General features: G+C 39.1%; 1 protein-coding gene across 2 annotated transcripts in view; it reads left to right on the top strand.

Moving 5' to 3' along the window:
* The window catches only part of prkceb (protein kinase C, epsilon b), a 121,797-nt gene that overhangs the window by 27,647 nt on the left and 81,024 nt on the right, over positions 1–13,126 (top strand). The window lies entirely within an intron of this gene.

Raw genomic sequence — 13,126 nt, 5'->3', positions numbered from 1 at the left:
AAGAAGAAGAAACAGCTTTATTGATCCGCTTAGGGAAATTGCATTTCTGCATTTGACTCATCTGTGTTAGTGAACACACAAAACACGCACTAATGAGCAATTCTTCACAAACCCTAGGAGCAGTGAACACACACACAACCGGAGCAGAGGGCTGCCAACCAACTCTGCACATGGGGTGCATTGTGGGGGTTAGGTGTCTTGCTCAAGGGCACTTCAGGCATGGATTAATTCTTTTCCTACCCCTATTCTCTAATCTTAAGGCCATGGCTCTCTCTGTGTATGTGTGTGTGTAAAAATATATAAAAAAATAAAAGTCTTAGAGAGCACACTTCTCCAAGAGGTCTGTCCGTTAATATGACAGATATGGGCTGTTTGTGTTCACATTCATGAGGTTGATGACACTGTGTGTGATTGGAGGAGACTCACTAACAGGTAGGATTGGAGACGACTAACAACTGGGGAGACATTTTGGTATAAATTTTGGAATAGGCAAAAATATTAATAACTAGATATAAGGAAAAAGAAACACTGCAAAAAAGGAAATCATTTTACATTCACATACACTGACATTAAAAAATATATATATTTTTTAGCTAAAATATTTTCTTCAGGCAAAGAAATAATACTAATCAGCTCAGACCAACAAGAAGTTTATTAGCAACATAGTTGTCTACGATTTTGCCATATTGATGTTTTTACTTGTTTGACTTGATTTTGATGAAAGGGTAGTGGTTTAAACACTATTCTAGACTCTAGTCTATTTTTGAGGTAGAACATCAGTGGAATGAGATGCAACACATCAAAACCAAAAAACAGAAACAGGGCATCTGTCAAAAATGATGCTCTGCCTCACTGCGCATTCCGCTCTGATGCTTGTGAGTGGTGTACAAAGCTTGGTTAGTAATTTGTTTTTATGGTTGATGCTTGTACCCTTTTATCTTATTGTAAATATGATAATTAGTATACTAGTTACTGGTATTAATAATATTAATTCAGAATTAATTATATGGATTAATATATATATTAATTAATAATATTAATTTTTAATATGGTACTAGTAGTGTGTTAAATATTTTGTAATTATCTCTTACCTATCTCAACTATCAAAATGATAAACTCAATATCATTCATTTTTTACTTGTTACCTTATAATATAGATTACTTTTGCAAGTGTCTTCAAACCTACAACAGATGGAGCTGAATTAGTTCACTGTGGTCTATCTGAACACATTGGATTTGGAGCACACAGCCCTGGTTTTAAAGAGAAGAGATTTTCAGAAAAGTTATTTATTTTATGGTTTTATTGCGACTGCGAGATTCTGCCTCTAAGGTTTGGCACTAATGGGACAGGAAAATTACTCTCCATCTGAATGTGGCGGTGCTTGTATGTGAGGGTGCGTGTGCGTGTGTGTGTGTCTGAGAGAGAGAGAGAGAGAGAGAGAGAGAGAGAGAAAGAGAGAGATTTGAATCTCCTCATTGTTATCATGGGAGTTATAATGAGTGAAGTGGAGAAGAATGACAGATAGACTCAGAGAGATGCAATTTAATGTAAACACGGCTAAGAATATTATAATACAGACTTCATTATTATGCATCTACTCTGTGTGGGTAGTCAGTGGTGTGTAGTGCAATTTCTTTTTCATTGTGCAACAACACTCATACCCAGCCTCATTGCTAACTCTTGTGTCTCTCTATAAATGGTCATTTATTGCATTGATGCTGAATATGTCTCATATGTATTCTATCAGTGTTCTTCCTCTTTAATATAAACAACCTGATTTTAGTCACACTAGTAAAATTGAAAGATTGTTGTAATCATGAATTTCATGTATTAATCATATCATCTTAGTTACACTCCTTCAGCTAAATACCTCTTGCTGAATGAACAGGTCTGGGTTACACTTATATCCTATTCATACGTGACAAGCTATGTGTCTAAATATGTGATTAGTGCTGTGCAAACTAACACATTTAACAGGGCAAACAGGATCTGAAACAAAGACATTTACTGTGTAGAAGGGAGTAAACAAATCTCTATGGTACAGGTGAACTAGTGGCTTATGAGGTACCTGTTCCCTGTTCATTATATAAGACATTTACATTTAAAGTAGGGGATATTTAGCTGTAGGACATCACACTGCTATTATCACAATGTTGTGTCAATACTCGGAACTGTGCTGGAGTTACTCCTATATTTTCTGCATCTTCACTTTTGAGGAAGTTGATAAATTTCCTGGCATGCCACATAAAACCAAACACTAGCTAGCAAACATTAGCCAGCACTGTTAATGTCTATGGGTGAGTTCAGACTTGTAGTCCACACCAAACAAGAAAATGATGCATTGTTATGTTTTAGTCCTAGGTTTGTTCGAGTTCACACTGACACATTGGCATTTACAATCTAACCAAAGCAAGTTAAAAAAAAAAGTAACATGTGATGCAAACTAGTCATCAGAGTAGTCAGCTGGGCATAATGTGGGGTTGTGCATGTATACCTGGAGGTCCTTTTACCAACTTTTTCGCACCAAGGTTTGTTTTAATCAAATCAAGGTTGTCAAGTCTGAACACACCCTGTATTTCATCCATTTTGAGTTGGGACAGGGTCTCCTGGCATATATACTAATGTAGGAAATATTTATGGGCATGAACACAATGCTAAACTAAGTAAAACCCTTAGAAGGACTTCTAACACTGCTTTTGCTCACCTCTAAAATATGATTTTAAATGTTAGTTGCTCTAGTTTGCAGAATGAAGATGTTGCAATATTTATGAATGAAGAGTTTAATATTTAGATTAGTTGATGAACATATGCCCATGAATTTTACAGTTAAGTTAACATATCCAGAGGAAGTAGATTTCTGTTTGGGAAAGACATATTCTAGATTTCAAAAGAGTATTAAATATAAGAAGATGAGAGAGATAAAGTAGTTGACTTGACAATTTATTTGACTTATTACCTAAAAATCCTGACAAGTAGGTAAGCTCTGTTTTATGAAGTTCTAATGTGTTTTTCGTCTTCAAATAGATGCAGTATACATAAACTTTGTTGTGATTGTGGGTGGAGACAATTCTATGAAGGTATCTGCACCCACCTGCATGGCTAAAGAAGAAAAGAGTTATTTTAAAAACATATAGATTATAATTGAAATGAGCACTGGAAAAAAATAACAAATCACAATATTTTAAGATATCACCACCATCACCAGTGTATCATGTATATCATTTAATCATATTTCATTATTCTGAGGTTTACAGAGAAGATTAATTGAACATGATACTTGAGACTGTAAAAGCCATGGTATGCTTATGAGTACAAAGATTTACTGTGCATTGTTGTTGTTGTTGTTGTGTACATTGTTTACGACATTCTATACATGTCCTGAATCTACTTTTTGTGATATATGTAGCCTTTCAGTGTAAAACAATCACTAATTTTGATATTCTCATTATTGCACACTCTAATGGCATTTACCATAATAACGATAACATGTTGTAATATCACCTGCACCTAAGTTGCCACTAGAATGTCTTTCATTTGTCTGTTGCCTCAACATCACTATGTTAATTTGCATATTTTCAATATAACTGTCTGAAAATGAAAATGGGTAACTGAAACCAGTGGGTCACATTAGAACTAGCATGCTTTGATATATTACAAGAGGCAGTTGTCAACAGGCCATCACTGCAAAAACACTACAGTGGGCTGTTTATTTTCAACTTTGGAACTAACTATGTTGAATCTTTCTCTATGGGAAGAGGCCTTGTTTACATCTTGCATTAAATATCGTGTGGATTTGTGGACTGTATCTGAGTAGATTTTGTCCAGATACTATTTACATTAAAATGGGTCCTCAGTGAATAGATGACATTCAGTTTTATTTACTGTATGCAGTTTTTGTTTTACTTCCTCTTACGGAGGCCATATTCTACTTTTGACATGTGTGTAGTGTTGTGTGGATTTTGACACAGCCCAATGTCTTACCGAAACCTTGTACATTTTGTTAGCATTCTACCTAGCTATTGCCCTGGCATGGTACTGTTGTTTGACATTATATTTATACTTGATATTTGGCTGCTCGATAAGTTATGTGGTAGTAAATAATAATAACGTTTAATAGCGTCTCCCATTTTTAACAGGTTTCAGTTATTTAGGCATGGCCAAACCAGATTTTAAACAATGATTTGTTTCAAAACTACTAAGTAGAGATGCAGCTTCTGATATTTTCTGCAACAGTTATAGTGCCCCACTCTTTGGCTGCTTGGGGATCATTGTGCTAAACCACCTCTGGATGTTTGCGTCATTCAGCTGTAATCCGAAGAATGTGTCGTGGGTGAGATTACACATCGCCTTTCAAGTGAAAATCTTATGCTGTGATAAGGTGTAAACAGACCCTTTAAGATACTTAAGTGCCATATGAGGAGCTCTCATCTGTTTCAGAAGAGTTTAAAAAGAATGAAACATGTTTGTAAAAGAGATACAGTATGAAAATACAAATGAATATACAAAAATCTGACAGAGACATGAGAATTAGATCTCATTAGCTCTAAATCTAATATTTTATTAACTATATGTTTTTTTCCTAATAAATATTAGAACATTAATTTAGTATTATTTTATAGTTGTAAACCTAATTTCACCCCTGGACTACATCCTCTTGCCTCTTTGGTGAAAGAACAAATGAAGTGAGTTGGTCACATCCGAAGAGGTGAAATAAGTTAGGAAGACTTTATGTTTTATGATATGCAGTATTTCATTACAGAACTGCATTTTATATCTCAGTGTTCCCAGGAGCACATTGATACCATATATGGCATTGGCAGTATACATGCTAAACCAAACATCACAATAAAATTAACACCAGTATCCTATTAGGGAAGAGTACTGAGCATTAGATGCAGCAATGGCTGTAATATTTTTTACCATGTACTGGCACTAACAAAGCAAGGACTATTGACTGGGAAAGCTATGGAGGGAGGAGGCCAAAATAGCTGATATTAGGTACAGTTTGCAGCAGCTAATGAAGTCATAACGCTGGCTCCATCAAAACCAGATTAAAGGAGAAAATGGAGGGAGGATGTGTGTGTGAGGGGAATGAAGGGAAGAGAAGAGAAATGAAAGTGAACATGAAAGAGAATGTGAGTGGGACTAAGAGAAAAAGTGTGAGAGAGATAGAGACAGAGAGAGGGATAGGATATGTGTGGGTGTTATGGTAGAGGTGTGCAACAGGCTATCATGTAACCACACACTCAACACCGGTTTACACAGGATGCATTACATGCTCTGTCGTAAAAGGATATGCTGGGTCACACATGCACTGTGTGATAAACACAGATTCACGCAGCCACACCAACAGCATTCACTGTCTCTTTCAGCAGCATTTTGACTACAGCCAAAAAGATGATCTGAGAGGATACCATATAATTACGATTACCTCCGTTATCTCTGTGATAAACTATGTCACCATATGCTTTTCAGCAAAAACAGTAAAACTGTTGCCGTGTGTAATGTGGCTGCAACATATGGACATTCACTGTTTGTCTACAGGCTTACAGGCTCGTTTATTTTATATATTACAATTAGTCAATTCTGATATTGCAAGGTGCACTCAGTTTAGACACAGGCATTCAGCAGCACACACTCACACACACGCACAACTTGTAAAATCTGCATAGAACTGCATGAAATGGATTGGGACACTCTGGTGCAGCTGCACATGAGCCTCAGGTCACATGCTCATGGTATTAAGTCTCTCAGCATTGGGCTGTTGCACAGTGGAACTATGTTGAAATGACCTTTGCTATCCAGACCTAATCAATCTGGTGTCAGCACTTCAAATGTCTAATTCTCACGTTGCTGAATCCCATCAGATTCTTACAAAAATGATGAAACATCTTGTTTTAATTTATCCCAGAAGAAAACAGCTGTAAACTCATGTATGTTCTTATTGGAGCGTAGGCAGAGTTGTGGTAATGTGCAGATGTTTATCTGTCAGGATAGAGCAGGATGCTGCAGCCTCCCACTGTCAGGCACTAAGCCTCTTGTGTGTTGCTTATGCACATCTGGACTCCTGGCATTAGTGTTGCTTAGAGCATCTTCACTGCAGTGGTTTGCTGACAGCACACAGCAAAATCTTCTGTACTTTCAGAATGAGCTTCCTGCAGTCATGTAGAGGGAGCTTTGTCTAATGTGAAGGTGCAGTGCAGATAGAGCAAAGTAGAGTGAATGCTTTTGGGAAAAGTGTGTAATCCTGATCCATCAAATTAAATGTTGCTTTCTGTGCTTGAATTGTTTTGCAATTTGGAGAAGTGTGACAGGCTAGGATTTTTAAGCCTCTATAATTGTTCTTTCCTAGAGTGTATTTAGATATCATTGAATGGTTCTTCACAGTTTCCTTGCGTGGGTTTCCTCCAGGTGCTCTGGTTTCCTCCCACAATCCAAAAACACACGTTGGTAGGTGGATTGTTGACTCAAAAGTGTGAGTGTGTGTGGCACCCCTTCCAGGGTGTGTTCACGCCTTGCGTCCAATGATTCCAGGTAGGCTCTGGACCCACCGTGACACTGAACTGGATAAGGGTTACAGATAATGAATCATTCATTCATTCATTACCTGTAACCGCTTATCCAATTCAGGGTCGCAGTGGGTCCAGAGCCTACCTGGAATCATTGGGCGCAAGGCGGGAACACACCCTGGAGGGGGAGCCAGGGCAACACAGACACACACACATTCACTCACACACTTTTTTTGAGTCGCCAATCCACCTGCAACGTGTGTTTTTGGACTGTGGGAGGAAACCGGAGCACCCAGAGGAAACCCGCGCAGACACGGGGAGAACATACCAACTCCTCACAGACAGTCACCCGGAGCGGGAATCGAACCCACAACCTCCAGGCCCCTGGAGCTGTGTGACTGCGACACTACCTGCTGCACCACCGTGCCGCCCCGATAATGAATCAATTAATATTATTTTTCAAATTATTGTGTAGACAGTGCTCAATATTAAAACTCATACTTGTAATTTATGATCAGTACTAGACATGGAACAAAATTTAATATTGCGATTGTCGTGGCCCAAATGATCTTGGTTATCTGTATTACCTTTGGTAGGTGTCTCTGTATATCTGTGGTAATTCAAACAGTAAATAAAAACTTTCAGAAAAGTTAAATTTCAGCCATGCAAAAACAACAATAATATTTTGTCCTCAACCATACTTTTCCACATTAAAAGACTCAGAGCTTCTGAACGTAAACACTCCAGATAACAGAGCTTCCCTACAATCGTAGGCATTCCCTTTAAGGTAAGGAAAAATTAAAACATTTATTTAATCTCCTCTGGTTTTGAGTGTCCTCGGGAAATGATGCTGCATTCGAGTGATGTCGGAAGCCAGGAAATTCCCATTTTCCCACTTGTAAATTGCCCCCGAACTGCGGACAAAGCCGTATTTACCACTGGTAAACTCGGGATTCTAGATGATACATGAGTTTACGGGATGTGGCGTATATTGCAACCTTTTACCTCTTCCCCTGGAGAAAATGATAAATATGCATATGTTAAGATCAGATTTGTTATTACTCAAAATGCATTTAGTTTTTACCATAGTTTACCCTAAAACCCATAAATATTTAATGTCTAATCAGTACTATGTTTTGTTTTGTTGATGCGGAATCGTAACCGTAGTGAACAATTAATATGTATTCTGGGAATAACTGGAAAATTAATGTGTAGAGTCTCAATACAAAAAGGAGAAACTGAATTTTCGAGCTGCAAAACAGGTAAAAATTGAAGATGTCAGTGACATCTTCATGGTGAAGTAGCTATAAAACGTGTGTAATATTTAAATACATTAGTAGCTATTGTGTTGTGTTGTGTGTGTGTGTGTGAGAGAGAGAGAGAGAGAGAGAGAGAGAGAGAGAGAGAGAGAACACAACAATTTCAGATTGAATTGTTCAGTTGAATTCAATTCAGGCACTTTTACTTGATCCTCCTCCAGTATTCCAGTGTCTCCATGTGTTCAGGTACAAGTAACAAAGCCCATCTTCCTAATGGGGCCATCATTCATCATAAAGTGTGTGTGTTTGTCTGTGTATGTGGGTGTTGACCTGTGTGTATATGTGGAAGGTGATTGAAGCCATGTGAGAGGAATAGTACTTACATGTATAGTGTATTATTTGAGACTGCAAAGAAGGTACAAAAGACTCAGGTCTGAAGTAGACTGTTGGCAAATAAGAAACAGCAATGAAAAGAGTGAGAGAGCAGTAGAGAGAGCGAGGAGAGTGGCTCTGGGAGAACACTGAACACATTATGTTTTATCTCTCCGATGACAGTGTGTACAGTGGTCTGTAGAGTGTGTGTATGCATGAGAGATGACACACACCAGAACCCTTTTGCAACTGAGACCCCCTGTAAAAAACATACAGATAAAGTGTGTGTATGTTAATGAAGATATGACCTGATATCCTCAAGTGCTTCCATGTCAGTTTTTTAGGTACTTACCTGCGGTTTATGTCCAAAGGCTTCCAGACAACCTCTCCTTATATTGCATTTGGCTACTTGAAGGTTCTGGTGTTCGCTTGGACTCACACTGCTTTTTAGAACAGTTTTGTTAAATGAATGGGATGATCTTGTGCCAAATGTCACTATGCACAATGTCAAGTGTCAGGAACAGGGAGGTGTAGCCCCTTAGAACTGAGCAGTGGAGCAGTGGAATTACAATTTTGGTTTGATGAAGCATTATTTAGTACATTTGGGAGGAGATCTGATGCCTTTTTCACACAGAATTTCTAGAGAAACTCCAGAGTATCAGGTCGGGAGATGTTCTGGCCTTTCACACATGCAGCACACAGCGGGAGATGTTCTGTCATGTACACTCTCACAGCGGTAAATGAAATACGTGCTTTAGGCATGGTCAAGGGGAACATTTCCCGCATTATTCTCACATGCGCCAACTCATTCCCCTATCACACATGCACAGTATCTGGAGGAGCTGTATGTGTGAACGTGACCACCCGCCACATTCGTCCCAGACCTTACCTGGACTTTTTCGTCCTTGTGCCCTAGGAAAGACTCAGGGTTAAGTCAGAGTCAGTGCTCTTTGGAGGGTGAGATAAAGCCAGATTGAACTGTGTCTATGGGTTGATATCAGGGCAAAATTCAGTCCACTTTACTAGAAAACCTAATGCATATCCAGTGGATACATGTAGTATGACTTCAGGATTAGTATTGTCCTCAGTTAGGGGCAAACAGCTGAAACCATTGAACCATTAACAAATTAATCCCAATTTAGGGCAACCAAGAGACAGTCATCTTATGATTGACCTCACGTGTGCAGCCTAGAATAATGTTTCATTGACCTACCATAGTTTCATTTCTCCTATCATTTATCATTTTCCTCAAGGTAGATGATTTGGCAATCTGGTTGAATGATATTAATTTTACAAAGAGAAATACGGTTCTGTAGTGACTTCCGTAAAACAGCAGGAACAAACACAGCCCTGCAACTTGAGTTATGTGTTGTATTTGAGTCTGGGAAATAATCAGAGAGGAGTTCTCCCATAAGTCTGTTTGTCTGTCACACATTTGTATGTGCTGAATAAGTGAAGAGACACCTTTACCAGAGACTCTAAGCTCAACATCAGGCTGAGAACCTCATGAGCAGGCCTCAGCAGTGACTACACCCCTGACTATGATCACCTGAGAATGGTTAAGAGTTATTATTTACAGATAAACACAAAATTCTATTTATAAATGTACCTCTGGGACATGAGCATTGCATTTAAGGTGTAAACCTTAAACACTGAATTAGCACCTTGTCATTTATTTCACAGCAAACTTTTATCTGCAATGGCTCTAAAAGAGTGCTGTCATATGAACAGTTTTTGCTTTACTGCCATTAAAGGGAATGCCTACAATTGTGGGGAAACACAATTCTAATCTATGCGTCTTTAAAGGTGGAATGGTATGTATGAGGGAAAATGATGTTGTTTGTTTGTGGCTGAAGTTTAACTTTAAAGATTTGTCTGTAAGCTTTTGTTCACTGTTTGAATTACCACAGAAACTCGTTTGTAATTGGAGTTGTTTAGTTTTGTATTACATTCTGTAATGTAGATTACCTTCTTCAGAGTTTGGAGACATTTACACCGTAACTGATCTAAAACAACAAAAATAAGTCTTTATTTCCCACTTATGGAGCAGGAATAGAGCAATATCCTCATCTTTGTTCATGCTTTTTTTGGAGTTCTCTTCGTTGACAAAATATACTCCAAGATTCCTCTGCCATGAGCAAAGAGAGAGAGAAAGCCGAGCATACTGGACAGAGTTTGTTTAACGCATTTACAGACACTGGGCATTTGTAAACACATTAGACACACAAACCTACTGGAGACCTAGTAAATGGTGAGGAAACATATGAATTTCATAAAATAATCACTTTTTGATTACAATTGTGAACTTAGCTTTTTAAGCACTACTGATATTTTCAGTTGGTGGTATTTTCTACTTAATGTGGTAAATACAAATAATTGTTCAAGAATGAATATCTCTCTCTTTGTGGCTCCAGCCTCTGTAGACAAGGCAAATTCAGAGCTGCACAGCCTGAGGTGGGGCTGCTGCCACATGACCCTTCTCGCTCAGATTTGGCCGTGATTATCTATTTACTTACTCTCAGTTAGAAACTCTTGGCCAAGGTGCTCTGATAGATATAAAAGAGCCAAGTAACCATTCATTATCTGTAACCGCTTATCCAATTTAGGGTCGCGGTGGGTCCAGAGCCTACCTGGAATCATTGGGCGCAAGGCAGAAATACACCCTGGAGGGGGCGCCAGTCCTTCACAGGGCAACACAGACACACACACACATTCACTCGCACACTCACACTTTTTGAGTCTCCAATCCACCTACCAATGTGTGTTTTTGGACTGTGGGAGGAAACCGGAGCACCTGGAGGAAACCCACGCGGACACGGGGAGAACACACCAACTCCTCACAGACAGTCACCCGGAGGAAACCCACACAGACATGGGGAGAACACACCACATTCCTCACAGACAGTCACCCGGAGGAAACCCACACAGACACAGGGAGGACACACCAACTCTTCACAGACAGTCACCTGGAGGAAACCCACTCAGACACAGGGAGAACACACCACACTCCTCACAGACAGTCACCCGGAGCGGGAATCGAACCCACAACCTCCAGGTCCCTGGAGCTGTGTAACTGCGACACTACCTGCTGTGCCAACGTGCCGCCCCAATTAATGATTAGTGAATGATTATTTGTTTTTTTGTATTTTCTTACCCCCATAGTTCAGTGACTCCAGTATGCTCCAGTATAAAAGATGGGATAGCTTTTTATTTGGTGTGTGATTGTGCTTTGGTTGAAACTGAACTGTTTGAGAGTTTCAGTTTTTTTTTTTTTGTTTTTTTTTTGATAAATATGGCTAACAATAAAGGCAACCCTTCACTCCACATGTATTCAGCCTTGTCATCAAAAACTCTTAAACAAAGCCTAAAACAGCCTTACACCCTACAGCAACCTACTTACAACGAAGCATGGCAAAGCTACAATTCATTTTGCCAGCTTTACACCTCAAGTTAGAACACCTCAGCGAGTGGAGACATGCTGGGAGCCACAGTGCAGGCACTGAGTGCAGATATTCTGAACAATAGGGCTGGCCTATTCGGGTATTCTGATATTTATTGTTTGGGTAGGTATTCAGTTTCTAATTTTGAAATACAGGTATTCTGTTTTTTGGATAAATGTGGCTATTGATAAAGGCAATGCTCCACTCAACCATAGTGCTCGCTCCACTTCACCCATATTCAGGCTTATCAACATAAAAGTCTTTGTGCAAATGAAGCCTAAATCTCAGTCTTGTAAAACAACATGCTAAAACAACACACTTACTATGAAGCAAGGTTACACCATAGTTCATTTTGGCAGCTTTGTGCCTGAAATTAGAGCACCTCCGCTCAAACTGGTTAAATTGTGTATACTCCGTGCCCTTAGTTAGCGAGCTAGTTATCAGGTTTCAAGCATAGTTAGCGAACTAAGCCGCACAGTGAGCCACAGCGCAGGCTGGAGGGAGAGATATTAATGCAGGGGTCGGAAGCGAATTTTGTTAATGACAACAATATACACCACCCCAATCCCTGAATATTAGAATATTCACTGAATATTCTGGCTGAAGCTCTGAAGCCCTAAAAATTGTATTCAGAACAGCCCTGCTCTCAGGGAGTGTACATCATTGAGGTAGATACTGATTTTTGCTGATTATTTTGGGATTAATAACAACACTTGAAAACACCTCAAAGGTATTGGAAGATACTCCACTCTTTTCAGAGAACACACTTCTGCTGCTCCACTGCCCTGTGCCTTAGGGGCTTGCTAGGTGATGCTTGGATTTAAGCATGGTGACTTTAAATCCATGCAGATACTCCAAAGGGTTCGTTTGTATTGACAGTGCTTTTCTATGCGGATTTTACAAGCTGTTTGTGCACAATGGGTTCTCTAACCAACATGCCCGGTGCCTCTGGAAGCTGACTGACCTGGTTGTGGTATTTACTCTTGAAGCAGAGTGCATGGAGATTCTGCCATTTACCAAATCATCATTCTCTCAGGGCTAGAGTCAGATGTTGCTGAAGAAAGTGGACAGATGTTACAGAGGATAATCCTGAATTACAGTCTTGTGAAAATAAAAAACTTGTTGCAAGCAATGCAAACATTATGTAAAGAAATGCTCTGTAATGATGTTCTTAAAATTTTGTGCATGTTTAAAATGCAATATAAAGATACACTATATAGCCAGTATTTTTGGAACACTAATCTTTCTTCTGATTTTAAGGATATGAATGGTAAGTATGCAAAGCTTTTCTGAAAAGGCTTTAGATTAGATGCTGGAACATTTCTCTGAAGATTCAGCTGTAAGAGCATTAGTTGGGTAATGATGTGGGATGATTAATTCTGGATGACCTCCCTCCAGCTCATCTCAAAATACTTTTTTTCCTGGTGTTTCATCACTACAGAGAATGCAGTTCCAAAATGCATGGGGGCCCTCTATATGACACTTTGCTGTGAGCATGATGAACTCTGGCACTTGTTTCAGACTGTCCCATTATGCTGACAATGA

The sequence above is a fragment of the Hoplias malabaricus genome, chromosome 8, assembly GCF_029633855.1.
Source record: "Hoplias malabaricus isolate fHopMal1 chromosome 8, fHopMal1.hap1, whole genome shotgun sequence".
Classification (NCBI taxonomy): Eukaryota; Metazoa; Chordata; class Actinopteri; order Characiformes; family Erythrinidae; genus Hoplias; species Hoplias malabaricus.
The sequence above is the reverse complement of the archived record's forward strand: the minus strand, read 5'-3'. Positions and strand labels throughout refer to the sequence as shown.